General features: G+C 36.4%; 1 protein-coding gene across 1 annotated transcript in view; it reads right to left on the bottom strand.

The window, feature by feature from the left end:
- Nucleotides 1-20593, bottom strand: part of IFNE (interferon epsilon) — a 39212-nt gene that overhangs the window by 8968 nt on the left and 9651 nt on the right. The window contains exons 2-3 of the mRNA XM_054501687.2: nt 19413-19536; nt 19142-19279 (exon numbers count right to left, since the gene is read on the bottom strand). The gene's annotated coding sequence lies outside the window, so the exon portion shown is untranslated. The remainder of the gene's footprint in view (nt 1-19141; nt 19280-19412; nt 19537-20593) is intronic.

The raw sequence follows: 20593 nt of genomic DNA, 5'->3' as shown, positions 1-20593 counted from the left end.
AGTATTGGAAGTTCTGGCCAGGGCAATCATGCAAGAGAAAGAAACAAAGGGTATTCAATAAGGAAAAGAGGAAGTCAAATTGTCCCTGTTTGCAGATGATGTGATTGTATATTTAGAAAACCCTATTGTCTCAGCCCAAAATCTCCTTAAGCTGATAAGCAACTTCAGCAAAGTCTCAGGATACAAAACCAATGTGCAAAAATCACAAGCATTCTTATACACCAATAACAGACAAACAGCCAAATCATGAGTGAACTCCCATTCACAGTTGCTACAGAGAGTAAAATGCCTAGGAATCCAACTTACAAGGGATGTGAAGGACCTCTTCAAGGAGAACTACAAACCACTGCTCAACGAAATAAAAGAGGACACAAACAAATGGAAGAACATTCCATGCTCATGGATAGGAAGAATCAATATCGTGAAAATGGCCATACTGCCCAAGGTAATTTATAGATTCAATGCCATCCCCATCAAGCTACCAATGACTTTCTTCACGGAATTGGAAAAAACTACTTTAAAGTTCATATGGAACCAAAAAAGAGCCCACTTTGCCAAGACAATCCTAAGCCAAAAGAACAAAGCTGGAGGCATCAGGCTACCTGACTTCAACTTATACTACAAAGATACAGTAACCAAAACAGCATGGTTCTGGTACCAAAACACAGATATAGACCAATGGAACAGAACAGAGGCCTCAGAAATAACACCACACATCTACGACCATCTGATCTTTGACAAACCTGACAAAGGCAAGAAATGGGGAAAGGATTCCTTATTTAATAAATGGTGCTGGGAAAACTGGCTAGCCATATGTAGAAAGCTGAAACTGGATGCCTTCCTTACACCTTATACAAAAATTAATTCAAGATGGATTAAAGACTTAAATGTTAGACCTAAAACCATAAAAACCGTAGAAGAAAACCTAGTCAATACCATTCAGGACATAGGCATGGGCAAAGACTTCATGACTAAAATATCAAAAGCAATGGCAACAAAAGCCAAAATAGACAAATGGGATCTAATTAAACTAAAGAGCTTCTGCACAGCAAAAGAAACTACCATCAGAGTGAACAGGCAACCTACAGAATGGGAGAAAATTTTTGCAATATACCCATCTGACAAAGGGCTAATATCCAGAATCTATGAAGAACTTAAACAAATTTACAAGAAAAAAATCAAACAACCCCATCAAAAAGTGGGCAAAGGATATGAACAGACACTTTTCAAAAGAAGGCATTTATGCAGCCAACAGACACATGAAAAAATGCTCGTCATCACTGGCCATCAGAGAAATGCAAATCAAAACCACAATGAGATACCATCTCACACCAGTTAGAATGGCAATCATTAAAAAGTCAGGAAACAACAGGTGCTGGAGAGGATGTGGAGAAATAGGAATGCTTTTACACTGTTGGTGGGAATTTAAACTAGTTCCACCATTGTGGAAGACAGTGAGGCAATTCCTCAAGAATCTAGAACTAGAAATACCATTTGACCCAGTGATCCCATTACTGGGTATATACCCGAAGGATTATAAATCATGCTCCTATAGACACATGCACATGTATGTTTATTGCGGCACTATTCACAATAGCAAAGACTTGGAATCAACCCAAATGTCCATCAATGATAGACTGGATTAAGAAAATGTGGCACATATATTCCATGGAATGCTATGTAGCCATAAAAAACAATGAGTTCATGTTCTTTGTAGCGACATGGATGAAGCTGGAAACCATCATTCTAAGCAAACTGTCACAAGGACAGAAAACCAAACACCGCATGTTCTCACTCATAGGTGGAAATTGACCAATGAGAACACTTGGACACAGGGCAGGGTACATTACACACCAGGGCCTGTTGTGGGGTGGGGGAATGGGGGAGGGATAGCATTAGGAGAAATACCTAATGTAAATGACGAGTTAATGGGTGCAGCAAACCAACATGGCACACGTATACATATGTAACAAACCTGCACGTTGTGCACATGTACCCTAGAACTTAAATTATAATAAAATGAAGAAATTTTTAAAATAAATAAATTTTTAAAATGCCTCTGCGATTTTGATAGAGATTGCATTAGATCTGTAGATCACTTTGGAGAATATGAAGATCTTAACAATGTTAAGTCTTCCAATACATGATGGATATAAATAAATCTTTCCATTTATTTTTGTCACGTTTAATTTTTTCAGCAGTATTTGATAGTTTCCAGTGTATATGTCTTTCACATCCTAGGTTAAGTTTATTCCTGAATATTTTATGCTTTTTGATGCCATTGTAAATGAGAGTATTTTCTTAATTTCCTATTAGGATTATTCATTGTTAGTGTATAGAAATACGACTGATTTTTGTTTGTTGATTTTGTATCCTGAAATTTTGCTCTATTCATTTATAAGTTATCACTCTGTGTGTGTGTGTGTGTGTGTGTGTGATCTTTAGAATTTTTTACATATAAGACTATGTCCTCTGCCAACAGAAATCATTTTATTTCCTCCTTTACAATTTGGATGCTTATTATCTGTTTTTGTTGCCTAATGACTCTGGCTAGGACTTCAAATACTATGGATAAATAGAAGTGATGAGAATGGCATCCTTGCCTTTTTCCTGAGCTCAGAGGAAAACCTTTAAGGTTTTCACTATTGAGTATGATGTTAATGGAGGGATTTTCATATAATAGCCGTTACTGTGTTGAGGTAATTTCCTTCTATTCCTAGTTTATTGATCCTTTCTTTATATCATGAGAGGACACTAAATTTTGTCAAATGGGTTTTCACCATCAATTGAGGTGATCATGGTTTTTCCCCCTTCATTCTGTTTATTTAGTTTCTTACATTGATTTCTATATGTTGAACCATGTAGCCATGGTATATAATCCTTTTAATACGCTGTTGAATTTTGTTTGCAAGTATTTTGCTGAGGGTTTTTGCCTCAATATAGACTCATAAAATTAGTTTGGAAGTGTTCTCTCCTCTATGATCTTATGGAAGAATTTGAGAAGGATCATGTTAATTCTTTTTTGGATGTTTGGTAAAATTCTCCAGTGAAGCCATTTGGTCCTGGGCTTTTCTTTTTTCAGAGGTTTCTAATTATTGATTCAATATCCTTATAGTTCTATTGTGGTTTTTTATTTATTTATGATTCAGTCTTGGTAAGTGGTATGTTTCTAGGAATTCATCCATTTTTTCTAGGTTATAAAATTTGTTGGAGTATATGTGTTCATAGTTGTCTCTTATGATCTTTTTTATTTCTGTGGCATCAGTTGTAGTGTCTCCTCTTGTATTTCTTATTTTTGTTTTATGAGTCTTCTCTCTCTCTTTTTAAAATAATCCTAGTAAGGGTTTGTCAATTTGTTGAACTTTTTTTTTAAAAAAACCGACTCTTAGTTTCAGTGATTTTTAAAAATTGCTCTTCTATTCTCTATTTTATTTATCTTTGCTCCAGTTTTATTATTTCCTTTCTTCTGCTAGATTTGGGTTTTGTTTGTACTTTTCTTTAGTTACTTAAGGTGCAAAGTTCTATTGTTGACTTGAACTCTTTCTTTTTTTAGTGTCAGCTTTTACAGCTGTAAATTTCCCAGTTAGCACTGTTTTCACTGTCTTGCATGGGTTTTGTATATTTTCTTTTAATTTTCATTTATTAAAGATTTTCTAATTTCTATTGTGTTCCTTCTTAAATTCTAGTCTCATTTAGACACACATTGTTTTCTTTTTGTTTTCATGCATTGGGATATGAAATCAGACCACTTTTATTTTCTGGGAAAATGAAATGAGAAAGAAAGACACCGGGTATTGCCAACGCTATCTAGAAACAATGTACATTTCATTTGTTTTCATCATATTTACATTCCTTTATTGACATAAGCTGAAAATGAAAATGAAAAAAGTCCAGGAATGGCAAAACAAATTTGCACAGTACAATATCACATGAAAAGGCAATATACATATGACCCCAACTTGTTTCCTAGTTCACTTGGTCCAACAATCTGAGTGAACAAGGAAAAAAACATTTCATTCCCAGTGTTTGACAGACTAAGAAAAATAGCTTTGGCAGAATTATCCTGCATTTGAAAGATATGATAATTAGGTTGAACTCTAAAATCCAATAAAAATATGTTGACTGTATTAACGGATAAAAGTTCTTAATTTTGCAAAATATGTTTTTTAGAAAGAAAGCTCATTTACTATGGAAACTCTGGTCTCAATTTCAAAACTTTGAGCATTTTAATTGTTTAACAATATAAAGAGTTAAATCATTAATAATAATGAATACTAAAATTTACTGGGTTTATTTAAAAAACGGCTCCTTTCTGGTCTCTACCCTCATATAGACATGTTGATTTTATCATGGTATCATCTAAATGTCATCAAATGACATGAAACCTAGGTTTCTGAGTGATGGAAAATGAATTTACAGCTCACACACACACTCTGGGAAGTCGGCCTCACTTGACAAAGGCAAGAAAGGTGGAAAAATGATGATTTTGAGACACAGAACTACTACCTTCAAAAAGTAGTGTGTCTAATTACTGTGAGCTGTGTGAATCAGGGAGAGTTAGTTTAGACATGTGGCTCTATACATGACACCAGGCTGGTTAATTTCTATTATAAAAAAGTAGAGGGCAAACTAGAGATGAAGTCATAATACAGTTTAACATAGTACTATGCAAAAGCTGAAAATTATGTTGCTCTTGCATTTGAATTCCCAGCCATATATTTCTTAAAGGAACTAGATATCTAGTGCATTTGGCAAAAAACTCTAAGCATTATTGACACTCAGTAAGAGAAGAGTGGAAATATTAGCCATTGTCTATTATAATCCTAGCAAATATGGCCTTAATGAAGGAAAATAATGTGGTCACTCATGAACACCTTTTAGTACGAGGAGGAAATCTGAGAAATTGCTGTAGTAAAAATTATTTATTGAGTACATTAGACTTGGTGCTGAGGATAATGCAGTCAATAAGACAGAGTCCAGTTACTAAAGAGCTGATTTGCCAAAGGTGGTCCCATAAATACCATACAAAGAGAAAGAATCTAGAGGACAGAGGCAACTTAACTTCCTATGCAAAAATAAAAAAGTAAAACCAAGGCTCAGGATTGGAGCTATAAATTAATACTTCACACATGATACAGTTCAGATGTGTTCCCATCCAAATCTCATGTTGAATTGTAATCCCCAGTGTTGGATGTGGGACCTAGTGGGAGGTGATTGGATCATTGGGGCTGATTTCACATTAATAGTTTAGCACCATCCTCTTAGTGCTGTCCTCACAATAATGAGTGACTTCTCACGAGATTTAGTCATTTAAAAGTGTGCAGCACCTCCCCACTCACTCTCCTGCTCTGGCCATGTGATGTGCCTGCTCCCCCTTCCCTTTTGGCCATAATTGTAAGTTTCCTGAGGCCTCTCCAGAAGCTGAGCAGATGCCATCATGCTTCCTATACAGCCTGCAGAACCATGAGCCAATTAAATCTTATTTCTTTATAAATTATCCAGTTGTGGGTATTTCTTTATAGCAGTGTGAAAATGTCCTCATACTACATGATAATATTCAGTATTGATCCAGTTATAAGTTTAGGACAAATATGTGTTTTTGTTTTTGTTTAATAGTGTCAACTTGGTCTGGAATCTGTATTAGTGTATTTTTACACTGCTGATAAAGATACCCAAGACTGGGTAATTTACAAGAGAAAGAGGTTTAATGGACTTACACTTCCAAGTGGCTGGGGAGGCCTCATGATCATTCATGGCAGAAGACAAGGAGGAGCAAGTCACATCTTACATGGTTGGCAGCAGGCAGAGAGAGAGAGAGCTTGTGCAGGGAAACTCCACCTTATAAAGCCATCAGATCTCATGAGACTTATCCACTATCATGAGAACAGCATGGGAAAGACTTGCCCCCATGATTCAGTTATCTCCTACTGGGTCCCTCCCACAATATGTGGGAATTCAGGATGAGATTTGAGTGGGGACACAGCCAGACTATATCAGAATCTATAAACCCCCCTTATAAAACTATGAGACTTATTCACTATCAAGAGAACAGCACAGGAAAGATCCGCCCACATGATTCCATTACCTCCCACCAGTTCTCTCCCACAACACATGGGAATTGTGGGAGCTACAATTCAAGATGAGATTTGGATGGAGACACAGCCAAACCATTTCACCTTATTTATCTTTTTTGATCTTTGTTGGCTTAAAGTCCATTTTGTCTGAAATTAAAACAGCAATTTTTTAATTTCAGTTTTTTCTGTTTTCTGTTTGCTTGGTAGATTTTTCTTCAGCTCTTATTTTGAGCATACAGATGGCATTTGAGATGGGTCTCTTGAAGACACCCTACCATTGGGTCTTGCTTCTTTATCCAACTTGCCATAATGTGCCTTTTAAGTGGGGCATTTAGCCCATTTGCCTTCAAGGTTCATATTAATATATGTGGATTTCACCCTGTCATCATGCTGTTAATTGATTAGAATGCAGGCTTGTTTGTGCATTGCTTTATAGTGTCACTGATCTGTGTACTTAAGTGTGCTTTTGTAGTGGCTGGCAATGTTTTTTTCCTTTCCATATTTGGCATTCTTTTCAGGACCTCTTGTAAGGCAGGTCTGGTAGTAACAAACTCCCTTGGCATTTGCTTGTCTGAAAAGAATTTTATTTCTCTTTCACTTATGAAGCCTAGTTTGGCTGGATATGAAATTCTTGGTTGAAATTTTTTTTTCTTTAGAAATGCTACGTAAAGTTCCCCCATCTTTTCTCATTTGTAGAATTTCTGTGGAAAGGTCCACTGTTAGCCTTATGTGGTTCCCTTTGTAGATGACCTGCCCCTTCTCTCTAGCTGCCTTTCACATTTTTGTTTCATTTTGACCTTGGAGAATCTGATGATTACATATCTTGAGGATAGTGTGTAATATCTCGTGGGGGTTCTCTGTAATTCATGAATTTGAATGTTGGCCTCTCTAAGTGAGGTTGAGGAAGTTTTCATGGATGATATTCTGAAACATGTTTTCCAAGTTGATTGCTTTTTCCCTATTTCTTTCAGGGATGCCAATGAGTCATAGATTTCATCTCTTGCCATAATCCCATATTTCTTGGAGATTTTGTTTGTTCTTTTTTATTCATTTTTCTTTATTTTTGTCTGACTGAGTTATTTAGGAGAGCTGAGATTCTTTCCTCAGCTTGGAACTAGTGCAGTTGTTTGAAAAAAAAAAAAGGAACTCTGGCTTTTTTGCTGGTTCTTTCTCATTTGTGTGGGCTGATGTTCCTTCAATCTTTGAAGTTGCTGTCCTTTTGATGGATATTTTCTTTTTTCTTTGATGCCCTTGGGGGTTTGATTATGGTATAAGTTGGGTTTAGTTGACAGGCTTCAATTTTAGTCTGCTCCTGGGTCTTGGAGGAACCCCCTCTGATTACTGCCTACATGCCGGTGCTTCTTTTTTTGGGTGTTTTGATCCGCAGGACTCCCTTAGGCAGGGCCACCATTGGCAGACATGCTGTATCCATGCCAGGTCAGCCCTAATCTGCTGTCTGTGTGCTTTCTGGGGAAATACAGCGTTACACGTGTCCACAGAGTTCAGGTGGAAGTGGGACCGCTGGGTTGGAAGTTCTAGCAGGTGTGGGCCATCTGGCTATGAGAGGTGGGGGTTGGTGGGGCTACCCTCCCTGTCATGCAGGTGTTTCCAGGGCAACAGGAACCTGTGCCCCTTTGCAAATTCAGGCAGAAATAGAACCACCAATCTAGAAGTTCTAGTGGACATGGCTTGTCTGGCTACCAGTGGCAAGGGTGGATGGGAATGCCTGCCATGCTGTCTGGATGCTTCCTGGGAAAACAGGAGGCTGCACCCACTGGTTAAGTTCCCACAGAATTAGGAACACTGGGTCAGAAGCTCTGGCAGCTGTTGACAGCCTGAGTGCCAGTGGCCAGGGTGGGTGGGGTCACATGCTCTGTTCTCCTGGTGTTTTACTTGTTTTGCTTATAAAGGGAAATGTTCATTAAGATTCTACCTTTAGCTGGGTGTGGTGGCTCATGCCTGTAATCCCAGTACTTTAGGAGGCCAAGGCAGGAGGATGCCTTGAGCCTAGGAGTTTGAGACAAGCTTGGGCAACATGGCCAAATTCCTTCTCTACAAAAAATAGAAAAGGCATGGTGGTGTACACCTGTAGTCCCAGCTACTTGAGAGGCTAAGATGGGAAGATCATCTGAGCCTGGGGAGGCTGAGGCTGCAGTGAGCTGTGATTGTGCCACTCCACTCCAGCCTGGGCAACACAACAAGATCCTGTCTTAAAAAAAAAAAAGAAAAAAAAAAGATTCTACCTTGAAGCTGTTTTCCTGGAATGTATCTAAATGGGAGAGTTCAATTTGAACCAGTAGAGGGCAGAATAACATTTAGCATTCATCACTGGAATGTGTTTGCACATGAGGTGTATCAACAGTAAGGAAACAAAATAACTCTAGATATTCATGTGTCTTAGTAAGTACATTTGGTTAATTAACATAAGGCCATGTTATGTTCATCATTAATGAACCCAGCCAAGGCTTTTTTTTTAACCAACACTCAACTGCTTAAATGCCTTGCTCATCAAAGAGACACCAGAGAAAAAAGCTGTTATAAAAAACAAGGATGGAAAAGCTTCCAAATATCCCTTAAAAAACAATTATATTGGAAGGTCTAATGGGGTCAGATTAGATAATAAATAACAATCTAGAACTAGTATTAGGCTAATATCACTGATTTTATGCTTACCTTTTAAAATTTTATTTTGTGTTATTTATTTATTCTAGATTCCCATAAATATATTTACCACTTAAATTGAAAGACCCATAGAAGACATTTTAAAAAATTATTTCCACACTAGTTTTTCCAATTGATAAGGTGATCAGTAACATAGATTTTTGATCCAACTACTGGGAACAATTTAAAACAATCTATTCATCAATATTGAATAAGAAAAATAAACTATCATGTCAAATATTTTGATGAGATATTTGCAAAGAAATTATATTCAGTCATAATTTCTAAGACTTCAAATTAATGAGAAACAGATATGTGCAAATGAGATCAGGCATGTTTCTTTTTAAACAAGTGAAATTATAAACAAAAATATTCTTCTAAAAAATTAGGTAAAAGGCAGCAATGTCTACTTTCCCCTGAAATATTTAATATTGTGGTGAAATAATAACAAATGTAAAACATTATGAAACAAGCAAGAGGAATTAAAGTTATAACATGAAGACAATTTGGTCCTGTAGGGTAAAAATAAGGCTCCTTTTGTTCCCTCTTAATGAACATCACATCATAAATCTAACCACTCTTGTATCCTCCTATTATCATAAATTGGTTTTTGAAGTTTCTGAACTTTCTATAAATGAAAACACATTTTAGCTTTTCTTTATATTTAGCTTTTTCACTCAATGTTATGTCTGTGAAATCATCCGTACTGTTCATGTATGTTGAGCGTGTTGTTTTTTCAAGTTTTATGAGCCACTTTGGTAGTCTCTTTTGTGAAATTCCTGTTCCAATCTTTGTTTTTGGTAAGCACTTTCTCCTTTTCTTATTGATATTGATTTCTCTTTTTATTTTAGTTATTTATATACATATCCTAGATACAACTACTTTGTTGGGTAAATGTATTGTAGATAACATCTTTCAGATTGAAGCTGATCTTTTTATTCACTTAAAGTTATTAATCTTAATGAAGACTAAGCTATCAAATTTTATTTGATGGTTACTTCACTTTTGTCCTATTTAAGGAAACACTGCTTACAGTAACCAAGTACATAAATATCATGTCATACAGACATGCTCTTATGTTTTCTTCTAGTATTTTTATATGTTTAGCTTTTGTATTTAGGTCTATGATGCATCTTTACTGTACATAGTGAGGTGGGAGTAACATGGATATTCAGTTGACACACAACATTTAAACCCTTCTAGGCTTATTGAATTGCAGTGACATATTAGTTACAAATCAGGTGACCATAAATGTGGCCTGTATTTTGGCTCTATGCTCTTCTACTGATCCACTTATTTTTTATCTTTGTCCCAGACAGACTAGCTTAGTATTACTCTTCTGGATTTGTTCTTTTCTTTAAAAATTGTCTAGCATAGGTCTTTTGTACTCCAGTGTAAATTTCAGAATTTTCTTGTCAATTTCCATAGAAAAATCTGTTACAATTTTATTGAGATTTTTTGAGAAATCAACATCTTAACAATATTGAAACCTCCAATCCATTAACATTGCATATCCTGTCTTCTTCAATCTGTGAGAAGCTTATTCTTTGCCCTTTGAATGTTGGTCATATAGTGGTCATTGGCTAGGACATAAAGAAGCGGGCTGATGCCTATCCTTGTTTTTCTATAGCCTCATCGCTATAGACAACATTCTGTCCACAAGCGAAGAATGAAGCCAGAAGCAAACAGGTGGAATCCTCAGGAGAGTCTTTTTGTAATAAGGAGAAAGATCTCATATTCGATTTTTACTTCTGACAGGCTTTCTGGTCCCATCCCACCTATTCCCCTACCCTACCATCTGTGAGACCAACAAGAGAGCTGGACTACACCCAACTTCTGTCTCCTCATACTTGTAAGAATTCCAAACCCCACAGACCCTGGTCTACTTGGGGGAACCTGACCACTGTCCCACCTCCTAACAGCATAAAGTTTCAAGCTATGCATACTACCTGACTCTTTCCCTTTAATCCCTGTTTAAAAAAAAAAAAAAGAAAAAGAAAAAAAAAACAATAGCAGCAACAACAAAACCCAGTCTCTGGCAAAATCCAGATTCTGATCTAAGGAAAATATATTTAAAAAATTAAAAAAAATTGTTCCAGTGCATGTGAGTAGTAAAATTTCAAACTTCATTGGTAGGCTAGTGGCACCATTGGTCTAAACATCCAATCATTGGTCAAGGGTTGATAATCTCTCCTAGGTGACCACAAAACACCTCCGTGAGCAGCAGATCCCTGAGAGAAGTTTTCTAATTATAACAGGAATAAGTTGCTTCACAATTCCTTTATACGATCTCCTAGAGCAGTGGTTTCCACTTTGGCTTCACTTTGGAGTTATCTGAAAAGTTTTAAAAACACTGATGCTGAAGCCCCTGTTAATTTAGAATTAAAAGGAATTCTTAACAATTAAAAACAATTTTTGACAAGGGAAGTCAAAAATTAGAAAATCACCAAAATTATTTTTGAGACTAGTATAAAACTGATTATAGAAGAGGGTTGAAATAGAACAAAACAACAAAAAAAGTTACTACAGATAGAAAATTATCTATATATAGCTACAAGTAAAATATCAGAAAAATAATCCAGAGACAAGTTAATATTAAATCTTAATTGAGTATTGTTTTTCTAGAAATTCAAGAATTCTTAAAAAATCTATTACTATAACTCAGTGGATTAAGACACATGCTCAAAATAAAGAGCTATATGAAGTTCCTACCTGGAAACTCTTAATGGTGCAAAAACATTAATTGCACTCAGACTGGAGATATGATGTGAGAGAAAATGAGGAGTCAAGAATGACTATGTGAGAACCTATACATGTGAATTGCAACTAACAGAATTGGAAAAGAATAATCTTTTCCAGGAGATTGGTTTTGAATAACCTCACTTTGAGTTTAGGTCTAAAATGGAGGTGTCAAATGGAGAGCACTTGGATATATAATTTTTTAACATGGGAATGACTTCCAGGCTAAACATATGCATTTGGATAAAATCAGCATGGGGCAAAGTTTAGGAAAGAGACCTATGCTAGGAGATGGGCTGTACCTTTTGCTCCACCTAGGGCATAGATCAGCACACGATGATGCCTCTGCTTTCCTGGACCCATTCTTCCTCCCCCTATGTCCTTTCCTGGACCCATTCTTCCTGCCTCCTTTTCATTGTGAAAAACTCTATTGACTTTAAATTCTTTCTAGTTATTTTCTTTTCAATGCAATACATCATCATGATCACAAAGGCCAAGAATCAATCAGGAAAGCTCAATATATTCCTTAGAGAAAAGCTCCTGTAATCAGAAAGACTGTGAATACACCTTTATTGATCATTTCTGTTCCTATTGCTCATTAATAAATTTTGTCCCTTTTGTCTTTTCATTGTACATATATTCGTACAATACTTGTGTATAAGTTAATAAATGAAAGGAATGAATAAAAATTTTTCAAAAGTTATGATTTAGTCATGTTTTACTCAATTATGTGTATTATATTGTTTTAGTCAATAATTTCATTATAATAAATAATTTCATTTATACAAATTATTTATGTTAGGCAATGATGAACTTTTACAAAATTGTAACTTGCGTTAATTTAGAAAGCAGATTATATGCCTACTGAGCTTGTACCTCTAAGGGTAGAGGTTGAAAAGCGATGTTAGTAGTAGGTGTGAAAAATTGTTGACTAAATTTGGCAAGTAACTTTAGAAAGATAAGAGTTCAAGAAAGTATTTTTCAGTACGCAAGCAGAGAGCTAAAAGGGAATCAAGGGAATTCAGAATCCTACAAGTAGGATATAAAAACTGCTGTGTTTCCCATTCATGGCAATTCTGAATGCATGTCTTTGTTGTGATCATTCTACATTCAGACTACACAGAGTCATATCCAGCTATTACGAAGAGGATTCCATATGACCCAAAGACTCTGAGCTTTGAGCTGGATGGAATTACTAGAAAATACTTTGACTTGGTCTCTTCAAGTTAGAATGAGTGTGCTGTACATGGGAGGCAAAGAGAAACATTAATATTTGGTGACCTGAAGGTCGATATGTAGCAAAGTCACTGCTGGTGAGCACCAAATCCAATTTATTTTCATTTTGGACACAGGGCTACACCCTGCTTTCCTTGTAGTTAGCCAAGGACATATGACTAAGTTTTTACCTATACAATATGGACAGATGTCATGGCCCTCTGATGGCTTGGCTCATGTAAATTTCTCATGGGTGATTCTCTTTTCTCACTTTCCATTCTATGGCAACCTTGGACACCACATATTGAAGAAAATGGAAAGGGCCTAGCATTTGAATGTACTTGATAGAGCCCATTCATCTCACCATTGGCCCACATAAATCTGACATAGGAATTACATTTGGAAACTGGCATAACATGCTTTGTCTACTAGAGATATCGCAGTCAATATCCTGAAAATCCAGGAAAAATACCCCACCCTTGAATTAATCTGGATATCCATTGCCCCTGCCAAGGTGTCACCAGGGGAAGAGGTTATTGAGGACACTGCTATTCCATACTATTCTATATCTTCCCTCCTCTCTTTCTCTGCTAATGATTGCTATCCAGCACCAGAAAGGCCTTTATCTCACATTCCTATGTGATAGGAATTGTGGTTATTCCTCTTCTTCCCCTTTCCTATGTATATTTAACTTCTCCTTCCCTAGGGAGAGGAGGGAGAGTGGGTTGGGAAAGGGAGTGAAGAGCTACCAAGGAAAAATCAGATTTCAAAGAATAGAAAATATATCAAGATATATTTCAAATATATTACTTCCAGTTAAAGTATAAATCCATTGGTAGAATTTATGCCTTTAAGCCAAAACTATGGGTTTTCTTCAGATCATAAGTGAAATAAAATGACTTTACCAAATGCTAATAAGTTGTGTCTACTCTTAAAAATGACACCAAATAAGCAAATACTTCAAGTAACATGCAAATAAGCTACAGATGTAAATAAGTTCCTTACCTTCTGAGCTTCCTGACCTCGTTAGTCTAAGAACATCACAATGGGCTTTGAGATTATTGGCATGGGACCATTCTTATTCATCCAAAATGCCTCCTTCTTAGAGGTCTGTTTTGGGTTCATAATCCCTACAAGTAGGAGATCTTTTCTGACTCTGTACCAAAGGACCTTTTCTCAATAACTTTCTTCTATAAGGTACATTCAAGCAGTTTTTTCCTTCATTTTAATTTAATCCAAGAGTGTGACTTCCTACTGAATAGAGATTCGTGGAGAGCTTGCTGTTGTAACTTATTCAGCAATTGCTGGATCAGCTAAAAATAAGTTTAGAGCAAGCTGTTGGGTTAAAGGAGCCTTTCTTAGTGCAAACTTTTGCTTTAAAGAGAAAATAAGTCAATATCACGAGGTGCAAAAACATAGCTCCAAGATCTAGAATGGTGCTAGAGAAAAACGTAAGAATGTGCTGTACTCATCCATAAATGACTATGAAAAAACCATATAGTAAAGAGGATATCAATTTCCAGGATTTGGAATTTTAATTATTTCTAAAGCTCTATCACTGTGTTTATTCATTAAATGAGAAACATATTAAAATTCTCATATTTACTTATTAGAAAATATGATTTTTATCCAATATTCTAACTGTTTCACCTTCACTTTTTAATAGTGGCCAGTGAAGTGGTCCCTCTACATTGTCCCCTGGTGATACCAAAGGCAGGTGTTATCTTCCAGTACCAACCATAGTAGAAACTAAGCTATGATAAATCTCCTTTGCTTCATGAAAATAGAAATGCTGGATACAATCTGAGTCAACTTAAATGGATAGTTAATAATTTAAAAAAGAGAAAATGAGATATTTAGTTTCCAGAAATTAAAAGAGAATTTTAAAATCTCATTTCTACCCTCTGTTTCCTCATCAATGTAATCACTCTTATTCCTTAACTTGTGTTTTCACTCAACACCATTCAACATACTATGAACAAGTTTGGATGTAAATGAATATTCTTTACCTAATTAGACTAATTGACTGTACAGTATTCTGTAATACAAAGGGACCATTGCTGACTTAGCCAATCCTCTATAATAGCATATTAATTTCACTACAACTGTCTTTTATATAAATAAGGCTTCAATAAATAAATCTGTATATATGTTTGAGCTGGCATATGGACAGTGTTTTTGTAATATAAATACCTAGGGCTGCATTTTCTGGGTCTGGTGGTTTGATAATTTTGGTAGATTTTACCAAATTAACTATAACTGTTTTTAAATTTTATACTTCTACTGTATCTACTCTTACCCCAACCATCACCAAGTAATCTTTTTGTTGTTAATCAGATCTTTCATTTATTTGAAATGAGAGGCATATTATCCACTCACAGCTATTTAGGCTTCTTGTAAACTGCATCTATATTTCTTACTCATATCTCTATCAGGTTCTTAAAATATTTGAACTTTTTATTTAAAATATTAATACTCACATATTTTAAGGGTTTTTTTCCATGTGATTTGAATTTTCTTTATGGCCCTTTGCTGGACAGATTATTTTTTCCATTTAATGTGTTAAAATGTATTTCTTTTTTCCATTGTGGCCATGGTTTTCATATTACTCAGAAAGAGCTTTCCTGTCTGAAGATTTAAAAATGTTTTACATACACATATTTCTAGTATTTAATAGGTTTGCATTTGTTTCCTATATTTTGGTATACTAGCTATAATGTTTTCTACTTATTGAGCATGCCAGGCATTATTCTGAAGTGTTTATAATTCAATTCATCCTCGTAACCATCCAATGATTTGGGCTGTTTTTATTATACTCAGGAGCTGAATGACCTGAGGCATAGAGAAGCAGAATAACATGCTCACTTCTCAGGAGGGAGGCTTCTTTTTGTTTCCTGTCTCTAATTCCTCTAGGTGTCCATCTACTGGTGAGGCCCAGTAAGAAATTTCTCTATCCAGGTTTCATCTCAACTAGCATGAGATCTCTGTGTCACAAAAGGCTTGAATATCTGCTGGTGCTATTCGTAGGGGACACAGTGGCATGATCTTTTGTCAGCAGGTAGCTATCTTCCATCAGCCCCTAAGGAAATCTGGATTCTTTCCTGTCTTCTAGTCATGACAGAGGCAAGATTCTCATACAGGCACTTGAAGATCTCATTCTTGTCCAGATTGTAACCTTGAGCCCAGTCAAGGGAGCAAGTGGGACTGGAGCAGATTTAATACTCCAGTAGGGGTATATCTATTTCTTCAAAAACATGATTTTATTGGATATAGGTTTCACAGCTCATTGGCTGTATATCCAGGATCTGATGACATCATATGAATTGTCTAAACATATTTATATAATGGATTATATTTTACATTTTTTCCCATGTACTGAACAACCTTAGCTTGAGCCTAAACTGTGCTGCCCTTGGACTTAGACCTGTCTGGACTTGCATCATGGTCTTAGAGTGGGTTTGTTGTTTATCCTAAAAAGGAACCCATTCTAAGGAAGAAAAGAGTTGTATCCATACCTGGTCCAGTCACAAAAACTCTGCTTAGCAGTAGAAGGCCAACTTTGACAAAGCCATGGGTGTAACACTAAAGTTACCCCTTGGCTCAACCTTCATAGCTATTTACCTGAGTGTTGAGCATGAGAAGGTCATTTAGTGTTTTTTATTCTTTTTGTTTGATTTTTAATATGTCAGGCATTATTAGTGGCAGAAGACAGTACATGGCAATCTAAAAAAGATGATTTAGGGAAAAAAAATCTTTTATCTCAAACTTTGCACTCTACTCTGTGTGTGTGTGTGTGTGTGTGTATGTTCAACATCACATATTGTGTTTTGTTTTTTCAGCCACCTTCTCCCACCCTCCCCAACATACATGCCCTGAAATCCTAAGCCCTATGGCTCCCACTGCCTGGTAACCCACCTTCCCTCCCTCCCCACCACACCATACTTGTTTTTTGTTTGTTTGGTTTTGTTTTCTTTTGTTTATGTTCAACCCCTCAGACAGTCCCAAGTGCTCCAAGGAAACTTTGTGCTAGAAATTACAACATGAACCTACTAGTGAAGTCTCTAAAATCCTTTCTCGATGAGACCCTTAATCTTGTGTCTTCAATTACAATTCCTGCAGAGTGCTGCAACATAAATGCTGAAATGTACAGAATCCTCTCTTTGCCTCTCTAATTTGAACCCATAATAAGAACCCACTTAGCCAGAGGCATTTCAGGTACACTTTTATTATTTTAGTTATTTCTGCTCCTATCTCTATCCCATCCAGAGAGTGTATTATCTTTCTTCTCCCCCTCTACTAGGCACAAATGGGTCCTTCAAAGTATGTCTCCTCTAATCCCACCATTGAGTCTGGAAATATGCTTATTTCTTTCCAATTTCATCTAGCCTCTTTCTCCGGTACTCATTCCTCCATCTAAAGTAATGAGAGTGGATTAGGAACTATTACTTTTTTAAAAAGATCTGATACACTGCATAATACACCAGCTAAGAATTCAATTCTAAGTGCTTTCAAAATAAATTCACTTTGATCCCAAATGTTTTCATACAGATTGGTAACTGCATTGTTCATCTTAGAGTTAATTACTTAGAGTAATTAAATTTTCTCCAAGGATCTATATTTTATTTTGTGTAAGGCTTATATTGAAACATAACTTGGAATAAATTTCACTAAAACAATGTATGCTTACCTCTCTTATGTAGACTAAAGTTACATGATTTATTAGTCAACGGAATCCTGTCCTTTGTTCTATTTAAACCCCAATTCATCCTTTCCAAGAGATAAACATCTCTACCTAAATTGACTGAACAGCTTTTCACACCTCTAAGAAACTGGATTCTTTTTGCATTGAAGGCAAAATTCATTGGACTGTTATTGTGTTATGGTCCCTTCCTGCATACTTACTACATAACCTTAGCTACTTACCTCTAAACACTTACTACATGCTGGCTATCTTCTGCCTACTCATAATGCTTCATGTATAAAATCCAAAGAAATGAAGAAAATTGCCACCAAATCTTTATTAATAGCTAGTGGCCACCTATTTTGGACAACAAATAAGCGGCCTTTTGTCTAGAATAATGGGAAGAGTGTTATATTTTATAAAATTGTAAAATTGAGCCATTTATGCCATTGGCATGTACTGTTCTAATATTTTCATAATATTAAGTTTTTTTAATAAGCTGAGCAAAAAACAGATCCTTTTAGAACTGCTCAAGATGGTGCTAATGGTTTCTGTATTACCTGGCAGTTGAAGATATAACCAACCATCAACCCTGGCTGACTGGGAGGAAAGACACATTATAAGAGTGGGGTCGGCCCGGCACGGTGGTTCACACCTGTAATCTCAGCACTTTGGGAGGCTGAGGTGTGTGGATCACCTGAGGTCAGGAGTTCATGACCGTACTGGCCAACATGGTGAAACCCTGTCTCTACTAAAAATACAAAAATTAGCTGGATTGGCGACAGGCACCTGTAATCCCAGCTACATGGGAGGCTGAGGCAGGAAACTCATTTGAACCCAGGAGACGGAGGTTGCAGTAAGCCATGATCGTGCCATTGCACTCCAGCCTGGGCAACAAGTGTGAAACTCCGTCTCAAAAAAAAAAAAAAAAAAAAAAAAAAAAAAAAAAAAAGTAGTTCAGGAAAGCATTGTCTAAGATGATCAGAACAACTAGTTAGAAGAGAGGCTCCCATCTGGACTTCTGCCCTACACATTATGTTCTTATTTTATTGTGCCCTTGCTATATAAGTGTAAAACCCACCATTTCATCAGAGAAAGATGAATACTTCATTTTTCACTCTAAGAAGTAGCATATGTAAATGGTCCATCCAGGAATAATGGAGAGTCTCAAAAACAAACATAAGAACTTAACCTCTTAGCATACCACACAAACAAGAAAGACTTCATTTCTAGAAAATCTCCTCATATGTGTAATTGGCCATGACAATATGGTACTGGTATCTCCCTTCTTTCCTTTAATGCTATATTTTAAAAAGTCTGCATTCATTCAATATTTAGAGTGTCCCTGTTAAATGTTGAATAATGCGCTAAAGAGTTAAGAAGCCATGTCCTTACTATAAAGTAGGTAATACTCTAGTTGGAAGAAAGAGAAGTAATCCATTACACTACAATGAGGTCAGTGACCTGGTAAGATTTGTGCTATGGGCAAGGCGCAAATAGGTTCAGACAAATCAGACTATAAAGGCTTTCCGTGAAGGGAAAAATTTTAAGTGAATCATGAATAACAGGAATGTTATTAACACATATAAGGGAAAGAATATGTAGCTAGCAAAAGAAACAGCTTATGAGCTTAGGTTTTCTGCGGCCCTAAATTGAAGGTCAGACAACAAATTCTGAGATGAGGATTCTCATGCAAGTTTATTGGAGAGAGCTATGGAATCACATTTGTGAGAAGAAAAGGCAGGACGATTAGGCAAGGGGAAAAGCTAACCTGCAGTGTAGTCACAAAATGGCCTTAGCCAATAACAGGAGGCTGGGGAGGGTGGTCTGAAGCTGGGATGACTCTTCACAGGTGGAGTAAGGGGCCTTCACACCCCCACATAGACCAGTCATTGAATACAAGCAGACCCTAGGGAGGAGTAGAAAACTTGGGCTAAATGACTTTAGCCAAAGGCAATTCCACAAATAGCCCCCAACTCTATTTACCAAACATTTATACTTCTCTATAGAGGAGATCACTGGATAAGTTTGCCATTTTTCACCTTGGAATGAATCCTCTGTCCTCCAGAGTTTGGTTTTGTGTCCACAACACATTCTTTGTCCAATCAGCATTGCTATCGTGGAAGTTTTGATTTTACTCAACTACACGGTATGAGGACCAGAAACCTTAGAGAAAACAAAACAAAACAAAACTTGCTTTAGTCCATTTTCCTTAAAAGGCAGTTATTGTCATGGGATGCACCTAGGATATGACAGTTGCTACATACAGCTTCTTTAATAAGGAAAGTGTCTGATTTGCTGCTGTGAAAAGGTAGTGATAGAAAAAATATATATCTTCATCAACTAACTCCTATCTAGGGTGCTCACTTTCCTCCGGATGTCATAAGAAATATGAGATCAGTAGCCTTAAAAAAACTATGACTTCATCTCTTAAAAACTTACCAAGGCTATCAAGAAGTAGCGGTATGTCTTACCACGTGTAGTCACAAGACCAGCAGCAACAGCGCCATGTGAGAACTGTTAGAAATGGAATTACTCAGGCCATACCACAGACCTATTGAATCAGAAACAGTGGGATGGGACCATGCAATCAGGGTTTAACAAATCCTCCAGGTGATTCTGATTCATGTTAGAGGTGGGACTTAACTTACAGCAGGTGCCCTTTACAAGAGTTCTTTTTAATTTTTAAAGTAGAGATGGGATCTCACCATGTTGCTTAGGCTGATCTCATACTCCTGGGCTCAAGCAATCTGCCTGCCTTGGCCTTCCGAAGTGCTGGGATTACAGGCATGAGCTACTGCACCCAGCCTGTTCTTTTTTTAAATTTCAAAAATATAATACTTTTATTTTTTTCCTGGTTCTAAAAGGAATCCTTATTCATGGGAGAAATATTTAATCCAAAAAGTTTAAGTGAATGTAAATTCTATCCCAAAGACAGTAGTACTATGAACATTTTCATGCATTTCTTTTCATATACTTTTCATGAATGTTTTATTTGTAGAAAATATGATGATGCTGTTATTATTATTATTTTGTAACCCGCTTTTGGATTTAATGATTTATTTAGCTCAATACATATAGATGTAACAAAAATATAACGCAGCCTGCAAGTACAAATGAAACTACTCATACTCCAAGCCTTTCCATGTGCTACTAAGCCAGGAGTCCAATCTTTTAATACGTCTCTCCTTCTCAATATTCCCAAGTTTAGAACTCTGGTTTT

This window comes from Pongo pygmaeus, chromosome 13 (assembly GCF_028885625.2).
Source record: "Pongo pygmaeus isolate AG05252 chromosome 13, NHGRI_mPonPyg2-v2.0_pri, whole genome shotgun sequence".
NCBI classification, from domain to species: domain Eukaryota; kingdom Metazoa; phylum Chordata; class Mammalia; order Primates; family Hominidae; genus Pongo; species Pongo pygmaeus.
This window is presented reverse-complemented; position numbering and strand designations above follow the sequence as displayed.